Genomic DNA, 16,383 nt, shown 5'->3' with positions numbered 1-16,383 from the left:
AGAAAGAAAGAAAGAAAGAAAGAAAGATGGTGTCAGGAGCTTAGGAGAGGGTACAACCAGCAAAGTGCCTGCCATGAACGCAAGACTTGAGTCTGGATCCCAAACACCACATAAGAGCTGGAGTGAGAGGCATATATCTGTAACCCCAGCATTGGGGAGAGGTAAAGCAGAGATCTCTGGATCAATGGCTAGCCAGCCTAGCCAATCCAGGAACTCCAGCTTCAGTGAGAGACTTTGTCTCAAAAAATAAGCAAGAAACTGATAGAGGAAGACACTTGACATGGACAAGTGGTCTCCACAGGCACTGTTCTCCACAAACACTATGTACACACATATATAGCAAATATAGATTCAGGTATATAAACACACACACACGTCAGACCAGGGGCTAGAGAGGTGGTTAAGAGCACTGGCTGCTCTTCCAGAAGTCCTGAGTTCAATCTCCAGCAACTATGTGGTGGCTCACAACCATCTATAATGGGTTCTGATGGCCTCTTCTGTCATGCAGATAGAGCACTCATGCACATAAAATAAACACATCTTTTTTAAAAAATGTATCAGACCAGGGCCCATTCTGAAGATCATACAATAGACATGAATGAATGAGCGAGCCTGTGGCTACCATAGAGGGAGCTCACTCATTTCCTCTGAAAATAGTTTTGAGACATGGAGAAGACACCAGCTCAGCCTCAGGGCCACCTTGTGGACATGATCTGCTCAAGAACACCTATAGTGTAAGCTGAGTGTCTAAGCACTGGAAAAGTGCATGCTTCCTCCTCAGCCTTCCCTGCCTTTGCAGAATATCATAAATTCAAACTCTACCAGTTACCATAATAATGGTTGGATGCCAGCATGGACATGCCTCACAGGACCAGCTGCCCCTTCTGGTTTTCTGAGCTCATCCTCCAGGCCCTCCACCCTCAGTAACCATTGGGTGAAGTGGAAATGGTAGGGATGGAGTTTCTGATACTTTCTGGAGTCTTGAGTTGAAATTTAGATTCTATGAGAAAGGAGATCTAGAAGGAACGCCAGACTTTTTGGGGAGCATGTCCCAGGAGCTCACATCTCCAGAACTAGTGTCACTAAAAGAGAAAATCTGGTTCATCACCCTATTCCCTTTGAGTCACAGAGTCAACATGTCCCCCACCAATATGCTCTAAAAGCCACAGCCACCCTTCCTTTAGAAGTCTCATTTAGAATTACTCACTGATTGCCCTGAGGCCAAGGGAAGATTTCCTGGTTCCCCTAACCTCAGCTCCTCCTCTAAGAGGTCAGTCATTTTCCTTCTGCTAAGATTTCCACATGGGTCCTTTTCGGTAACTGAATACAAGATTTCAGGGCCAGAGGATGAATGGCACACTGTTCCTTGCAAGTCTGTTTCTTTCTTCCTCAAAGACTATTTGTGAGTGAGTAAAGTCTAAAATGCTTTCTTATAACTGTGAGTTTTTAAAAATTATTACAACAGTTAAGAACCTATAAAAGATATTAAGAAAATGTATAGGCACACAAGGGGCAACAAAGCGTGGACCCAACCACCTTCTAAAGCAAACAGCTGATTGTGGCCCAGAAAGATGCCTGGGCCTTTCCTCCCCATCCCTGACAGGTGTCACCACTTTCCTGGCCACTGTCACATAATCCCAGAGTTCTACCCTCTTCCCATTCCAGCTTTAACATGAATGCAACAAATGGGTGCCACTTCCCACCACCTGCTTTTTTCATTTAATATCATATTCCTGAGATTTGTCAGTGTTGTACTGTGCCTGGGACGAATCTTCTCCACTGTGTAACCTGACCATACATGGTTGTCGCACATTTGGGTATCCCTAGGATGTTAGGTATGAGCTTTCCTACACACATTCCTGGGTCTCTCAGGTGAGATTCTAGAAACCTGGGGGCACACCCCTTCTCACACACACATGAAACCAAACTGGTTAAAAACATCCAAATCCACCATCCATGGCCACATCACTGGCCGCCCACCTCCCTATTCACAGTGTGTACTTTAAACTTTTTCTGCTTTTGTGAACCTGGTGGCTTTATTACTGGGGTCTCATTGTGAGTTTTTCTTTATTTTTTAAGTAACATGTTTGATTTAAAAGGGGTGGTTTGAAACTTTTAGGTTGTTCTTTTTTTTTTTTTCTAAAACCAATAGAGTATTTGCAAATGTTGACCATATCATAGGTTATAAAACAAATCTAGATACCGAAGATTCAATATTATTCATTCACACCATTGTGTGTGTTTATGGCACAAGTAAAAGTTAGTAAGAAACAAATAAAGAAACAAGAGCAAGGAAATGTGTTTGGAAAAGAAGCTGGGTGGTGGTGGCACATGCCTTTAATCACAGAACTTGGAAAGCATAGTCTGACCTCTGTGAGTTCAAGGCCAGGCCTGGTCTACAACATGAGTTCCAGGACAGACAGAGCTACACAGAGAAAGCTTACCTAGAAAAAAAATTAATCAAAGAAGATGTCAAGAAAATCTTTAGGCTAAATAATAAAATTGCTATACACTGAAACTTATGGGATTTAGCTGCAATAACATTAAAGGGGAAGTCTACAGCCTTAAATTAATACAGAAATCTGAAATTAGTGAAGTATACAAAGTAAGGAGTTAGCAAAAATAGATATATAGATAGGTAGATAGACAGACAGACAGGTAGGTAGAGGCAAGAGTGGCCATCTGAAGAGCAAGCATTGTAGAAACTAAAGACTGGAAAACAAGCATTATGACAAAGGTCTCCTTATGTGGCCCTGGCTGTCCTGGAGCTTGCCATGTAGATCAGGCTGTGGTGGGGGTCCCTGACAGCTTTATGGCTGGCAGGAATATGATCCAGGTAAGGTAAGAATGACACTTGGTTGATGTGACTCAGTCAGCTGCTACTGGTTCAAACTTTTGAGAGTCTGATACCAGGTCATTTACTTTAGCCATGTTCACACACAGAACAATTTTAAGAAAGCATTCTCTGGTAACAATTAACTCAGTCCCAAGTGCACAACAAATTTAAGACATGTTTACAGTGAGATTGTTTACAAAGTACATCTGGCTTCTTTCACACAGATGGATATTGTGGGCTCAGAGACAGTGCCCCAATTAAGGTCTAAGGAGAATCAGAGGTGAACATGTCTATGGGAGTCAGGATTGGCCTGGCCCTAAGATAACATAGAAGTACTTACGCTTTTGTAATGTACAAGTCACATCACTCTGGGTCTTATGGCCTAAAAGTGATGCTCAAGATTTAGGGTCTGGGATAAGTAAAGCCTATATTCTGGGGGGGAATATGGACTAAGCCTGGCTCAATGGATAGCAAAGGATCACCAGGCTATAAACTACATTCTTCCCCATATATTTTCTTCCTTTAGAGAGATAAGATGCACGTTTAACTTTTCCTGGCTTCTCCAGTGTTTGTCTGTGTTCATGAGGACTTTTTTCCCTCTACAAGGCTGGCCTTGAACTCACAGAAACCACCTGCTTCTGCCTCCCAAGTGCTGAGATTAAAGTATGTGTCACTATGCCAGGCCCTTAGCCTGAATTTTTTTTAACTTTCTAGAAATGTTTAGAAAATATTATTGAACAAAACTGGACTAAAAAGAAATAGAAACCTGGATAATTAATAGATAATTTGAAGAAATTGAATCATGAAATAATCTATTATAGAGAAACCATTAGGCCATTAACTTTAGGCCATAATTCCCTAAACCTTAAGGGAATTCATTAACCAGGTTTTATACAAAATTTTCCAGACGGTAGTAACCAATGGGCCACTTCTCACTTCACTCCATGATCATAAAATAAGTCTGGTATCAAAATTCAGCAGGGACACTACTGAGGAAAAGGAGAGCCCAATGGGCCAATCACTCCTGAAGGTAAATTTAGAGGGAAATGAACAGGCTGGGGAGGTAATCCAGTCAGAAAAATGCTTGCTTGCATGGGCATGAGGACCAGAATTTGAGGTCCAACACATGCATAAAAAGCCAGTTAGTGTGCATGGAGACAGGAGGATCCTGGGGGTTTACTAGCCAGTCCAGCCAAATCTGTAAGCTCCAGGGCCCAGCGAGAGGATCTGTCTCAAAAAAAGAGAAAGCAAGGTGAATGGCTCCTGAGGTTGGCCTCTGGCCTAGGTACCTTTCCCCAACACATTCTCTCTGTTTCTACACGAGTTGGCAAGCTCAGCATCGAAGCTCAGGAGTCTATTTATTTGTCTGGAAGCTATTGGTATTCTTTCCAGGAATGTCTTATGGAGAGGGAAAACTTCTCAGGTTTGGGCCACCTGCTGTAGCTAGTGGGCACTCATCTGGCTGGGCCACCAGAAACATAGGCTGCAGGGAATCACACTACCTCAAGCAAAGGCTGTCTGAGGGTGTCCGTGACCAGTAGACTTAAGCAGGCCGCAAAAACCAATGCTTTCTTATAGCTAGCCAAGTCTCTGAACCATTCCGGGGGCAAAGACTTGTCAGCCCTAAAGGCTAAGCTCCTGGAGTGCTGGGTGGGGCTGGTCTCTCTGAGAGGCCTTTGGCTCAACCCTTCCATGGAGGTAATAGCCTAGTTTTACATAATCTTAGAGAGAGGTCATCAGAAAATGTCTCTAGAGGAATGCCCATCTCAGCTGCATCTGGAAGAATAAGCCAGACAATCGAGATGAGTGGAGCTCTCAGAGCCAAAGCCAAGGATAGGAGCTTTGATGACACTCTGGAGACCTTGAGCAGCTCAACCAGGAGGCAGAGGCTGTGGAACACTGTAGGAGAAGGCACAGGGTCAGAGGTCGAAGGGTTGGAAGCTAGAGCACAGGCTCAAAGCTGGCACTGTACCCCAAGGGCAGAGGCTAGACTTGTATCAGCATATCATCAGGAACCTGTTCATCAGGCACACTTCCACTGTGGAAGCCTTGTGACCTTGGCTACCTCTATGTCTCAGCCTCAGCTTCCCTCTCTATTGTGGGTACCCATAAAGATGGCTGCACTCCATCTTGGCATGAGGACAGAGAGTTCAAAGCTGTCCTCAGCAAGTCATAAGACCTAAAGATCAAAGGTGTGGCTACAGTAGGATGTTTGGCTGTCAACAGACCTGAGTCTGAGATGTGGCTACTCCTGACTCTCAAGGCTAAGGAAGGAGAAGTTGAAGCTAAGGTGTGGTTACTGAACCCTTAGAATAAGTGAGGAAGAAAAGTCTGTTTGTTCCATATATATGATACTGTGTTCCTCTTTTTGGTTAAGGTATATAAGAGTGGTGAAAAATATTTCAGTATTGACTGATTTGCCCTCCTGACCTTTACTCTGTCTCTCTGTCTTTATTATATATAGCTAGCCTTTCTCTCATCCATACTCCCCCACTCAGGTATGAACTTGGGGTCGCTCAGCTGGCTCCGATTGCAGCCCCACAAAGACCACTCCTGACACTCTGTAAGCAGTTTACTAGAACCCACCAAGCACTAAATAAAGAACCCAGCAGGAGCTCCACAGACAGCTACATCCTATTGTTGTTTTTATCTGGCCAAGCAGCTCACTGGTGGCTGTGTGAAGAGCAATGATGACCGCTCACTAATAAGAGCAACGGAGGGAGACAGTATCAAAAACCAGACAGCCTGTTTTACTTCTCTGCAAAGCCAAGTGTCTGCCCAGAGTGGTGGGCACACTGATTGAGCAGGAGACAGCTTTTCCGGTCCTGAATCAGGTCCCTTCCTCTCTTTCCTCATTGGCTGAGGAAACAGGAGGACACAGTCTTTCACATCATCTAGGTCTTATGTTCCCTGAACCTCTGTCATTTCCTCAACAAAGACCATATGTGTGTTCATCTCTCCACTGTAAAGCTTGCCAAGCATATGGCCTTGACACACCCACAAGTCTTCAGGCAAACTCTCTAAACTTGTAGTTGGGCAGGGGGGTGCTAGACTAACAGTTTGGGTTGGGGTAGCTAGTTTAGCTACCATCAGGGCCCAGCTTTTCTTATTTATCTGTAGTTTGACTTAAGCCGATTCACAGTGCTTTTATTTTGAATGGGAACCATAAGATTTTATTTCTTATAGCAGGCAATGTGAGTCTGCCAACGTACAACACGACACTGACCTAGGAGGTGAGCTGAGATTGGGGAGATTGCTTAGCCAGCAGCGTGGCTTGCCTCCTGAGGACTGAGCTCAAGCCCCAGGACTCACGTAGAAATACTGGGCACACGGCTGTGCTGCACGCTCGTAGTCTCAGCATTGGGAAGGTGAAGACAGGATGACCCCCGAGTCTCGGCGACTAGCCAGTCTAGCCTACTTGGCTAGCTCCAGGCCAGGTAGAGACCCTGTCTCAAAGAATGTTGGAGTAATACTATAAGGAACTGTCTAAGGGGTGCACATCTTCCTGTTTGGGTTAGTACGGCAGAAGCAATGCTACCACTGTTCAGTGGCACACTCTGGCATACAACACCAGCCTGCTGCCAAAGTTTTGCCTGCCCCACTCCATGTGTGTCTAGAGGAAGCGTGGGCTGGCCTTAATCCTGGCCTTGTTAACTGAGAAAGAGCAGGAGTCAGGATGAATGCTCATTTTGTATTATTTTGCCTATATTGTCTCTTCATTGTCTATAATGAGTGAGTATTAATACCATAATCAAGAGAACTGGTTTCTGTGAGTCTGGGATTCTTTCTTTCTTTCTTATTAGAACCAGAGGCCCTCATTTTCTTGTAGGGTGAGGCCATGCCTCCCCTTTCTCCAGGATCAAACTGTGAAGAAATACCCACTGTAACCTTGACATAGGCCCCAGCTCCTCAGAAAACTCGGAGAGATGGGTCCCCGAAGTTCTTGGGAAAGCAGCCAATGGAAAGAGGTGAAGGCAACACCAGCCCCATGCCAGCCCCACCCCTGCGTATTCATTAATAAAAGAATGCCCAGGCTATTTGGGGCACCTGTAATTTTCTACTTGAATAACCAGGGAAGTGGCTGCCTGCCCGCTCCTCTGCCCTGCTCATGGCGCCAGAATGGAGGAAATGTGATCTTGCTTGATGAAACAAGATCTGAGCAGAGCTTCATGGATGATTTTCCTGCCTTTGTCCCATTCTAGAGATCCCATTGTCCCTCTTACCTACCTCTATACCTCACTCCCATACCTCACCCCCCAACTTCACCCCAATACCTCACCTCCATACCTCACCCCTTACCTCAGCCCCCTAACCTCACCCAAGGGAGCCTGGAGTGACGGAGAAGCACCCAAGTTTGGATGCTGAAGAAGAAGTGACTTCTTGTAGGCACAGGAAGCAAGTGCAGGTTGGCCATTTGCCAACTTTGAGCCTTGGGGCAGGTGGCACAGTCTCTGAGCCACCCGCTGTCCCTCTGGAAAACACTCTCCATCCCCCATCCCCCACCCCCCACAGGTTTGAAAGCCAAGAGGTGCCTGGTGCTTAGGACCACTAACCTGTTACTGCTGCTGCTCATTTCAAGGATAAGAAAGGGTTCATTCTGGAATGTTTAGGGATAGTGGAGGTCATGAGACCTAGGTAAGACACTATAGCTGGTAAATGGGGCAGAAAACAAACATGGAGCTGGAGCCGGGAAGACAGCTCGTTGCTAAAATCCCTGCTCTGTGACTAGTTAAACGTCCAGATCCACATTTAAAAGAAAGAAAAGAAGGAAGGAAGGAAGGAAGGGAGAAAGGAAGGGAGAGAGAGAGAGAGAGAGAGAGAGAGAGAGAGAGAGAGAGAGAGAGAGAGAGAAATCCTTGGCCTGGATGTTTACATTTGCAATCCCAGAAGACGAAGAAGGCTGGATCCCTGGTGCTCATTAGCCAGTCAGCCTAGGACAATGAGAGGCCATGATGGTGCCTATGAAGTGACACCTCGGATTATACTCTGACCTTCACATACACATCACACTCATATGGGACATTAGTTAAACACACACAAAAGGAGGTGGTCTGAAGAGTCTACAGGGGCCCATGTGCCCCACAAAGTCTTGCCTAGGGCACAGGAGAACCGGCTGAGGTTAAGCCGGGATAAGCAGCTCAGAGGTGACCGGAGATACTCAAGGTCAGGCAGTGGAGGCAGACACGAGGACATGGCTCACAGGCACGAGCTAGGCTACCAGGAAGGCTGCTGCACCAAAAGGAAACAAGGGCATGCTGCAGCTGCAGCGACACCAAATCCCTCAGGACCCTTGGAAGGGAAAGCCTGCTGAGCCCAGTCTGAAGAACTTGAGAAATAGCCAGCGCTTTGCGGAAATCCTCCCCAACAAAACTGACTATAGTCCCCATTAGATAAATGAGAAAGCAGCCCATGGAATTACCTAGAAATTTTACTGCCTGCTAAGACAATATTTAACACTTTTCTCAGGAAAATACCAGAATCCAGACTCTAAACAATGTCCAGTATACAATCAACCTGTCCTAGACACACAGAGAAGCAAGACAATATGATCCTTCATCCAAACAAACAAACAAACAAAAAAGCCATTAGACACTGATGCCAAAGTGACCCTGAGGCCAGAGTTTGCATATCCTAAAGCTATGACCCAGGGGCTGGCTCGGCCATTATAGGCCAGGCTCACAAGCAAAAAGATGCGTAATAGACTCGCAATAAATGTCAGCTGCTTGTTTCCACATCAGTGAAACAACTGTCTCTTCCTGTGATCACTTTGAAATGCTTCACATACTCAGTCCCTGCTAACTGTGCAGGCCTACAGGAGCCATCATGTGCAACAGAGAGATGGCGGCCTCTGCTGCTGCTCACAATGTGAGTCCCTCCGCCATGCCTTGCTTTCTTCATTTATGGAGCGGTGGTGCAGGTAGATTGCCTCAAATGGTGCTTACCCTTGAGGAGTCTGAATGTGCTAGCATGTCCCAAGAGAAGCTCTGAGCTAGGACCAGAAAGAAACGGTTAGAGAAGGGATTGGATCTGCTGCCCACACCTCGTGGGGAACCCATAATGGGATGTGGGATGTGTTTCTCTGGGAGAAACAATGCCGGGCTATGAGCAGAGCCTGAGCTCATTTTCCAAAGGAAATTTTTGGGAGGAAGTGTCTCAGCAACCAGTTCCTTCAGCAAAGCTACTTCCAGGGACCTCACACAAGTACAAAAGCCCCTGCTCCAAAGTCCCCCTGGCCACCACTTGCCAACTGAGGTGCTGGAAAGAACAGAGTACTGGAGCAAGTGCTCCTGGAAGGGTGTAAACCCTGGGAGGATCCCCACCCATACTTGCCGCCCCATTTCCTTCCGTGGAATAATAAGCAATCTAGCCTGGGAACTGATGGCATAGCTTCAGATCTGAACTCCAAACCCTGGTCTTATTAGCTGAGTGATTTGGGGCAAGTTACTTCAACCTCTCTGGGTCACAGACTGAGCAATTCCCCCACCCCAATCTTGTTATTATGAACAATGTCGGCTGGTGAACATGCTTGACCATGTGTCTCTGTACATAGCTTAATTCTTCAAACTGAATTCCTAGAAATAGAACAGCGCAGGCATTGGGATGCTGGCTCGTGGGGCTCTCACCACATGTCTAGCGGGATGGTCACACGTTTAACATTCCCTCCTGGAGTAGAGCAGAATGCTCCCCAAATCCTCTCTAACACTGAGGGTCATTATGTTTCCATATTGGCCAGTCTGATAGGAGGAAGATAACGTACTACTGTTGCTAGAGAATGTATATTTTCCCTTGGTTTCTGAGGAGGCCAAGATGCTGATGGCTGCCCTTGTCCCACACTGGCACGGCCCCTCTGGTTATCTCCTCCCCTCCCTCCTCCCTGTGCAGAGCCGTGGACTCAGTAGCTCCCTGGGGTGTTGTTTCATAATCTTGCAAATCTCTACTTCCTGCTGGATAAGGGCCCAGGCTGTAGGTTTTTCACCCCAGCCCTAAAGACCTCCTGAGCTAGGATTAGTGAGGATTCAGTTGCTTGGCCTCCACACACCTCTCACCAAGCACCCCACCCCATCCGCATGCCTACCCCAGCATGCCTACCCCATAGGGATGGCAGAAACTGGACCTGCTTAAAGAAAATCTGTTTTCTCCTGAATTTCAAATCCACCCAACAAAGACATTCCAGGAGTGATTATTAGCATGACTTGAGGAATCTTTTCAGAACTCACCAGAACATTGCTTTTTAAGTTCAATGCTCCTGAGAGGTTTAAAATAAGCCTATACTCAGGTCAAGATCTATCACAGTTGAAAACCCTCCAGCCATTGGCCCAGGAATTCCACTAGGTAACAGTTTCCTCTGGGTGAGTACAATTGCCCATGTGCAGAAAGACACATGTCAGCTTCATGACTGAAAAATAAGCAAAAGGCCAGCCTCTTCTTCCCAGAGTCAGTGAAATGAACCAGCCCAACCCCCAGGCTCATGCTAAGGCTGCTGGCAGGTCACTGGGCACAAATTTGGTACAGGAGTCTGAATCTAGTGTTCCCTTAAAATGGCACCCCTCAGCCAAATAGCTGCTTCCAGTAGGTTTTCAAAATCATTAAAGGAATTGCTGAGTTCCACAAAGTACTGGAGAGCAGGGAAGTAGAAACCCCTTCAAAGAATGAAAAAAAGCAAGTGACATTTCCTGCCTTCCCACAGTTAACATGTGCTTAAGAGACTAACACAGCATGGCAGCCCCATCGCAGCTCAAGAAGGGAGGTGGTGGGTATGGGAGAGAAGGAGGACCTGGAGAAGAGGAGGAAGGGAAGCAGAGGAGAAGGCAGGCAACATCTCCAAAGGAAAAAGGAAACACACCCCAGCAGAAGGGTGAAGCAAGTCTCTCCACACCACCCAGAGAAGAGACTACAACACTACCCTTTGCATCCTGTCTGGAATCACAGCTGCACAGTTGAAGGGCCAGAGGACCAGAGGGATAGAGAGGGAGGGAGGGAGGGAGGGAGGGAGGGAGGGAGGGAGGGAGGGAGGGGTCTAAACTCCCATCAGAAAGGAGTCAGAAAACAAATCATGAATGAATCTCCCCTCCAAACATTACATAAACCGTGAACAGCATGGTGAATGTGAATTGCCAGTATGGACTGACACCCTTGGCACATTGCTCAGTGATAAAGCCTGCTTGGAGCAACACACATAGTGTTAACTCATTTGCACTTTTGCAAAGAATGGATCAAAAATCCTTCCACTGGTTTATAAAAAACAGAGGCAATTCCTGGGCCGATGTTTAAGAAATTATTTACAACAGAGTCATCTGGGGAGCACGGGGTTGGAAAACTTGGAGATGTTAATGTTAGGTTATGCTTTTCCCACAGCAGATTTGTTTAAATCAGTACCAGTGTGCTTGGCCAGAATGGCAGAACAAAACTACCTGGAAAGCAAAGTTGAGCTGATGTTCAATGGTAATGGAGGGGATAACAATGTGACCATTAAGTAGCCTCTAGGGTGCTTGTTAGGGGCCATCTGCTGTGTATCCAGTCATCTAATCCTAGAACTAACCTGAGCTACTTACGCATTTTATATGTGAGAAAACTGAGTCCCAGGTGTAAGGATTCAGCCATCATGCTGGCCTGCCCAGTCACCTGGCAAAATGCACTCAGGCAGTACCCTGGTCAGCCCAGGGTTCCATGACTACTAGCTGCAGGCAGATGCAAAGGACCCCTTTAAAAGTCAGACCCCGCCCACTTATGCTCTCTGTTCTGCTTCTTTCTTTCATTCCCCCTTTCCCACTGTTCCCCAGGGGCAAACAGGACTTTTCCTGTCTCCCTCTTCTCTTCTGTCCTCTCTGTCTCTGTCCTCTGTCTCTTTATCTCTTTTCTCTTTCCTTCCCCTCCCCCCCCCCTTCTAATAAAACTTCTCACTTAAGCTCTGTCTGCCTGGTATGTTTGTCCCGCCCCACCCCCCAAGTCACCCTCACCTGCCATGGAAACCGCCAAGGTTCGCCATGCATCCTAACACTAGGTTCTTTCTATTGGAGTAGGTCGAGCTGAAGAGAGGTTGGTCCACAGAGACGGACTCTGTTCCACGTGGTAACGTCTCTGCCGTCTGTTCTCATGCCTTCAGCTCTTCTCCTCTGGTCTCACAACTCCCCAGTGTGACCCGATTTAATTAAAATAAACTTAAGTAAGGATGCAGCCCCGGTGTGGCACTGGCCACTCTGTCGAAGACGAGTAGCCATCTATGAACAGCAACGCCATGCAGACAGCACGATGGCCCGTGCGTGTAGAAAGGGGCACCTCTCACAAGCAGGCCACTTCATGACTTTGGATAATCTGAAAATATTTAAGATCAGGAAGGAAGCAGAACATCACCAGCATACCATAAGCCCCCCTTAGTCCCTCCCCATGTGCTACTGTGCCCGCCAAGGGCAACCTTTATCCCATCTTCTAATGCCCCAATGCCAAGAAGACAACTGAAACGTCCAGTGTTCATGAGGGAGTCATAGTAACAGTGGGGATGGCTTGTGTTCCAACCATTCTGGAGGGTACTTTGGTGACAGCTGCTAAAATTTTAGATGCATGTGTTTCTTGGTCTATCATTTCCATCTCATACTATCTACCCTAGAGAAGCCAGCATTTGAACAGAGGCAAGCATGGGACACATAGAACAAAATCATTTGTAATAGCCAAAAATTAAAACAAACTTGATGTTCAACTAAAGGCAATTGTCTAAAAAGCACACACACACACAAGTCTAGGGCATCACACTGTATTGCACATAGTGGCGTGTCAAGAGGGTACATGGAACATGTACTAACTTAGAAATGTCCCCCAGGAAGGCAGCTCCATTGGTAAAGTGTTGGTCCTGTAAGTATGAGGACCTGGATGCCACCTCAGCAGCTGTTTCTGAAAGCAGAGTATAGTGGTACACATTTGTGATTCCCATTCCTGGAGAGGCAGAGGCCAGTGGATCCTTGGGGCCTACTAGTCAGCCAGTCTGGCCAAATCAGCAATGGTCTCTCTTAAGGTGGAAGTTTCACCCCAGCCCCTGGCATCCATAGACCCAAAGAGTCTGGGATGTTATAGTGGAAGTCCCATCCCAAGCCCCCTCCCCCATCTCCCTCCAAACCCTGCTGCATCTCAGAAAGCCCTCCAAATGATGACCCCCTCCCCCAGAGATGCTCAAGACCACTTCCACAGGGTATTTAAAATGCCCCCCAGAAACTGGCCTCCCTTTCCTGTCTCCTCTCTGTAGGGCTGGAAGGCCATCCAGGAGTGCTGTATCCATTAAATGTGGGGTTTTCCTAATTCAGTTTGATTTGATCTGATTTGGATTGCTGTATCAGCAGAGAGGCTTATTGGGGTGCAGAAACTTTCCAGTCTCCAGTACAGTGAGAGACTGTATCAAAAAGCAAGATGGACAGTACCTGAGAAATACCACTGAACATTGTTCTACAGTCTCACACAAACATGAATACAAACACAGAGGGGGACAGACAGATGGACAGACGGACAGACTCAGAGACAGAGACAGAATGAAAATTAGAAAGAGAGAGAGAGAGAGAGAGAGAGAGAGAGAGAGAGAGAGAAAGGAGGCAGGGAAGGCAAGCAGGGGGAAGGGAGAGAAGGAAGAAAGGGAGAAAGAAAGGAAGGAAGGAAGGGAGGGAGGGAGGGAGGGAGGAAGGGAGGGAGGGAGGGAGGGAGGGAGGGAGGGAGGGAGGGAGGGAGGGAGGAAGGAAGGAAGGAAGGAAGGGAGGGAGGGAGGGAGGGAGGGAGGGAGGAAGGGAGGAAGAGCCTTGACACACAAGGCAAGCTGAAGAGCTGGGCAGGATACACAGTTGGAGGCTAAGTCAGGATTGTGAGGCTAAGCCAGCCTTGACTGTACAATAAGGTTCTGCCTCAACCCCCTTAAATCCCTCAAAAAAGGTAAAGTGGAGTGGGGGGAACCTACCAGAACATGCATGAAGCCTCGAAACGAGATGGTGCAGTAAAATGAGGGTTCAGGTGAGATGGATATACACATCAGGACTGTTCAGCAGCAAGGGGTGGCTCATTACTCGTAACTATTTTGCAAGCGTTTAAGAGGCTAAAACAGCCTGATCACCAAGACCCAGTGTGGAAAGGAATGGTAGCTCACAGCCCCTTAGCTGAGGCAGGGAGACTCGGCCTAGGATCCTTCAGGGCAGTTTTCTGGGCTTCCAGAGGGAGCTGAGGAGATGGGCTCCTAGCCAGCCTGAGGTACGTGGTAAGAATCGATCTCAAAAAGCTGTGAGAAGACACTGGGGACAGGAACTGGGGGGTTTCCGCCTATGTTGTGCACCTAGGCTACGAACCCAACAGCAGCTGGATGAGTCCCTGCCCCGGAAGCCGCCCAGCGTCAGGCAGCAGATCTAGCAGTGCCCGCCCTCTAATGGGTCTGCTGGGTTTGATTTCCCATTCATGAGAAGAAGGAAAGACTGGCAGATGTCCTCAGGCACTCGGGCAGCTTTGTGGAGGTAAGATGCTGAGGGTCTAGCACTCACACTGGCTGTGGCATCAATGAGTAGTGCTTTGTGGAGTGGAAGTCAGGGCTCTTGAGTTACAAACACTCCACCTTTAAGATTGGCTTAGTGGGGAGGATGGCTCTCCTGAATCTCACGGACGAGTTCCTGTAATCTCAAAACACAGGAAGCTGAGGCAGGAAGGTAGTAAGTCCCAAGCCAATCTGAGAGTCTGGTTTAAGGCGGGGCTGGTAAGATGGCTCAGTGGGTAAAGGGGTTTGCCCCCCACCACCAGGCCTGGTATCTTGAGTTCAATGTGGTGGCATGCATCTGTATATGGTGGGATGGGACAGAAACAAAAGAATTGCCTAGAAACTTGCAGGCCAGAAAGATTGAAGGATACATCGTGACAGAAACAAGAGTGACCCTGACTCAACACAAGGCGATAAACCAGAATCGACAACACAAAGCTGTCCTCTGACCCCCACACTCTAATACCCTCACACGGGGGAAAGTGGGGCAGTGGGGGGCGGGGGGCATGAGTCAAATTATCTTAAATCTAGTCCCAATGTTCAACTTGTCCAAAGACTAGCTTCCTTCCTGGGGCTTAAACAGGAATCTCACTCCCCTTCTTCAAAAGACTGTTAAGAGGCTTAGCTGAGGCCTTACTAATGTAGATATATCTATCAGGAGCCTGGTGCCAGCCTGAGGTTACAGATGTTTGCTATGGTTACTGAATTATCAGTGTGAAGCACGGGAGACCCGTCCCCAAGAAAGCTCAGTTTCTGCTCTCTTGATGTTTACAGTCTAATGAAGAATGGGAGTTTAAACAAAAAAGATGCACCCATAGGCATAGTGCCCCTCCAGGTTTCAAGGAAAACAACACTCTGAAGTTCTACCCTTTTCTGCTCATGTCTCTGATAAATTTTGGTGCTCAGTTTCCACAGTGTAGAATCATTTGGGTAGAATTTTCCAGATCAGATCAGTCTCTGGACATGTATGTGGGGGCCCTCTTGTTACATTATTTGATGTGGCAACACCCTAAAAGTGGGCAGTACTGCTTCCTGGTGAGCTGAGGTTGAGCTGAGGCATGGGCTGAGGTTGAGCTGAAGTGTGGGCTGAGGTGTGAGCTGAGGTTGAGCTGAGGTTGAGCTGAGGTGTGGGCTGAGGTGTGAGCTGAGGTTGAGCTGAGGTGTGAGCTGAAGTTGAGCTGAGGTGTGAGCTGAGGTGTGGACTGAGGTGTGGGCTGAGGTGTGGGCTGATGTGTGGACTGAGGTGTGAGCTGAGGTGTGGGCTGAGGTGTGGGCTGAGGTATGAGCTGAGGTGTGAGCTGAGGTTGAGCTGAGGTGTGAGCTGAGGTTGACCTGAGGTGTGGGCTGATGTGTGGGCTGAGGTGTGAGCTGAGGTTGAGCTGAGGTGTGAGCTGAGGTTGAGCTGAGGTGTGAGCTGAGGTTGACCTGAGGTGTGAGCTGAGGTTGAGCTGAGGTGTGGGCTGAGGTTGAGCTGAGGTTGAGCTGAGGTGTGAGCTAAGGTTGAGCTGAGGTGTGAGCTGAGGTTGAGCTGAGGTGTGATATAACCAGCTCTCCCCAGCTACTGCCAGTGCAACCTCCCTGCTGTGGATACTATATTGCAGAAGCATGATCTGAAACAATCCTTCCTCCCCTGGGTTGCTTTTGTCAGAGTATTTTATCACAGTAACAGAAAAGGAAAGTAGGACAACCTCCCTTTCACCAGCAATCCAGCACTTTATGCACAGACATATGCTCAAATGTAAAAACAAAGAATAAAAACATTTATGTAGTGGAGATGTCGGAGCACAGCCCATAAATGACTACAATTGCCCTTGGCAGTGTCTGTCCTCCTTGAGGGCCAGCAGTTCCACAGCCAGGTGTCTGCCTGACCAATGAGAGCACTCAGTTACCCACCAGAGAAGGACATTCACAGATATTTTGAGTACTGTCCAAAAGCCACAAAGCAGTTACCCAATAAACTAGAAGCCACTCAGCAGCAGAGAGGAATGGAGCAGAAATGCGACTACACATTCAGACTGTGACAGAAAGAAGCCAACTGAAACAGCAGGCAGTGCTT

At 47.5% G+C, this 16,383-nt stretch overlaps 1 protein-coding gene and 1 pseudogene across 1 annotated transcript in view; both read left to right on the top strand.

Moving 5' to 3' along the window:
- Fam107a (family with sequence similarity 107 member A) overlaps positions 1–16,383 on the top strand; it is a 243,880-nt gene that overhangs the window by 202,741 nt on the left and 24,756 nt on the right. The window lies entirely within an intron of this gene.
- On the top strand, positions 10,676–10,767 carry LOC127238226 (uncharacterized; annotated as a pseudogene).

The sequence above is a fragment of the Phodopus roborovskii genome, unplaced genomic scaffold (assembly GCF_943737965.1).
Source record: "Phodopus roborovskii unplaced genomic scaffold, PHOROB, whole genome shotgun sequence".
NCBI lineage: Eukaryota > Metazoa > Chordata > Mammalia > Rodentia > Cricetidae > Phodopus > Phodopus roborovskii.
The sequence above is the reverse complement of the archived record's forward strand: the minus strand, read 5'-3'. Positions and strand labels throughout refer to the sequence as shown.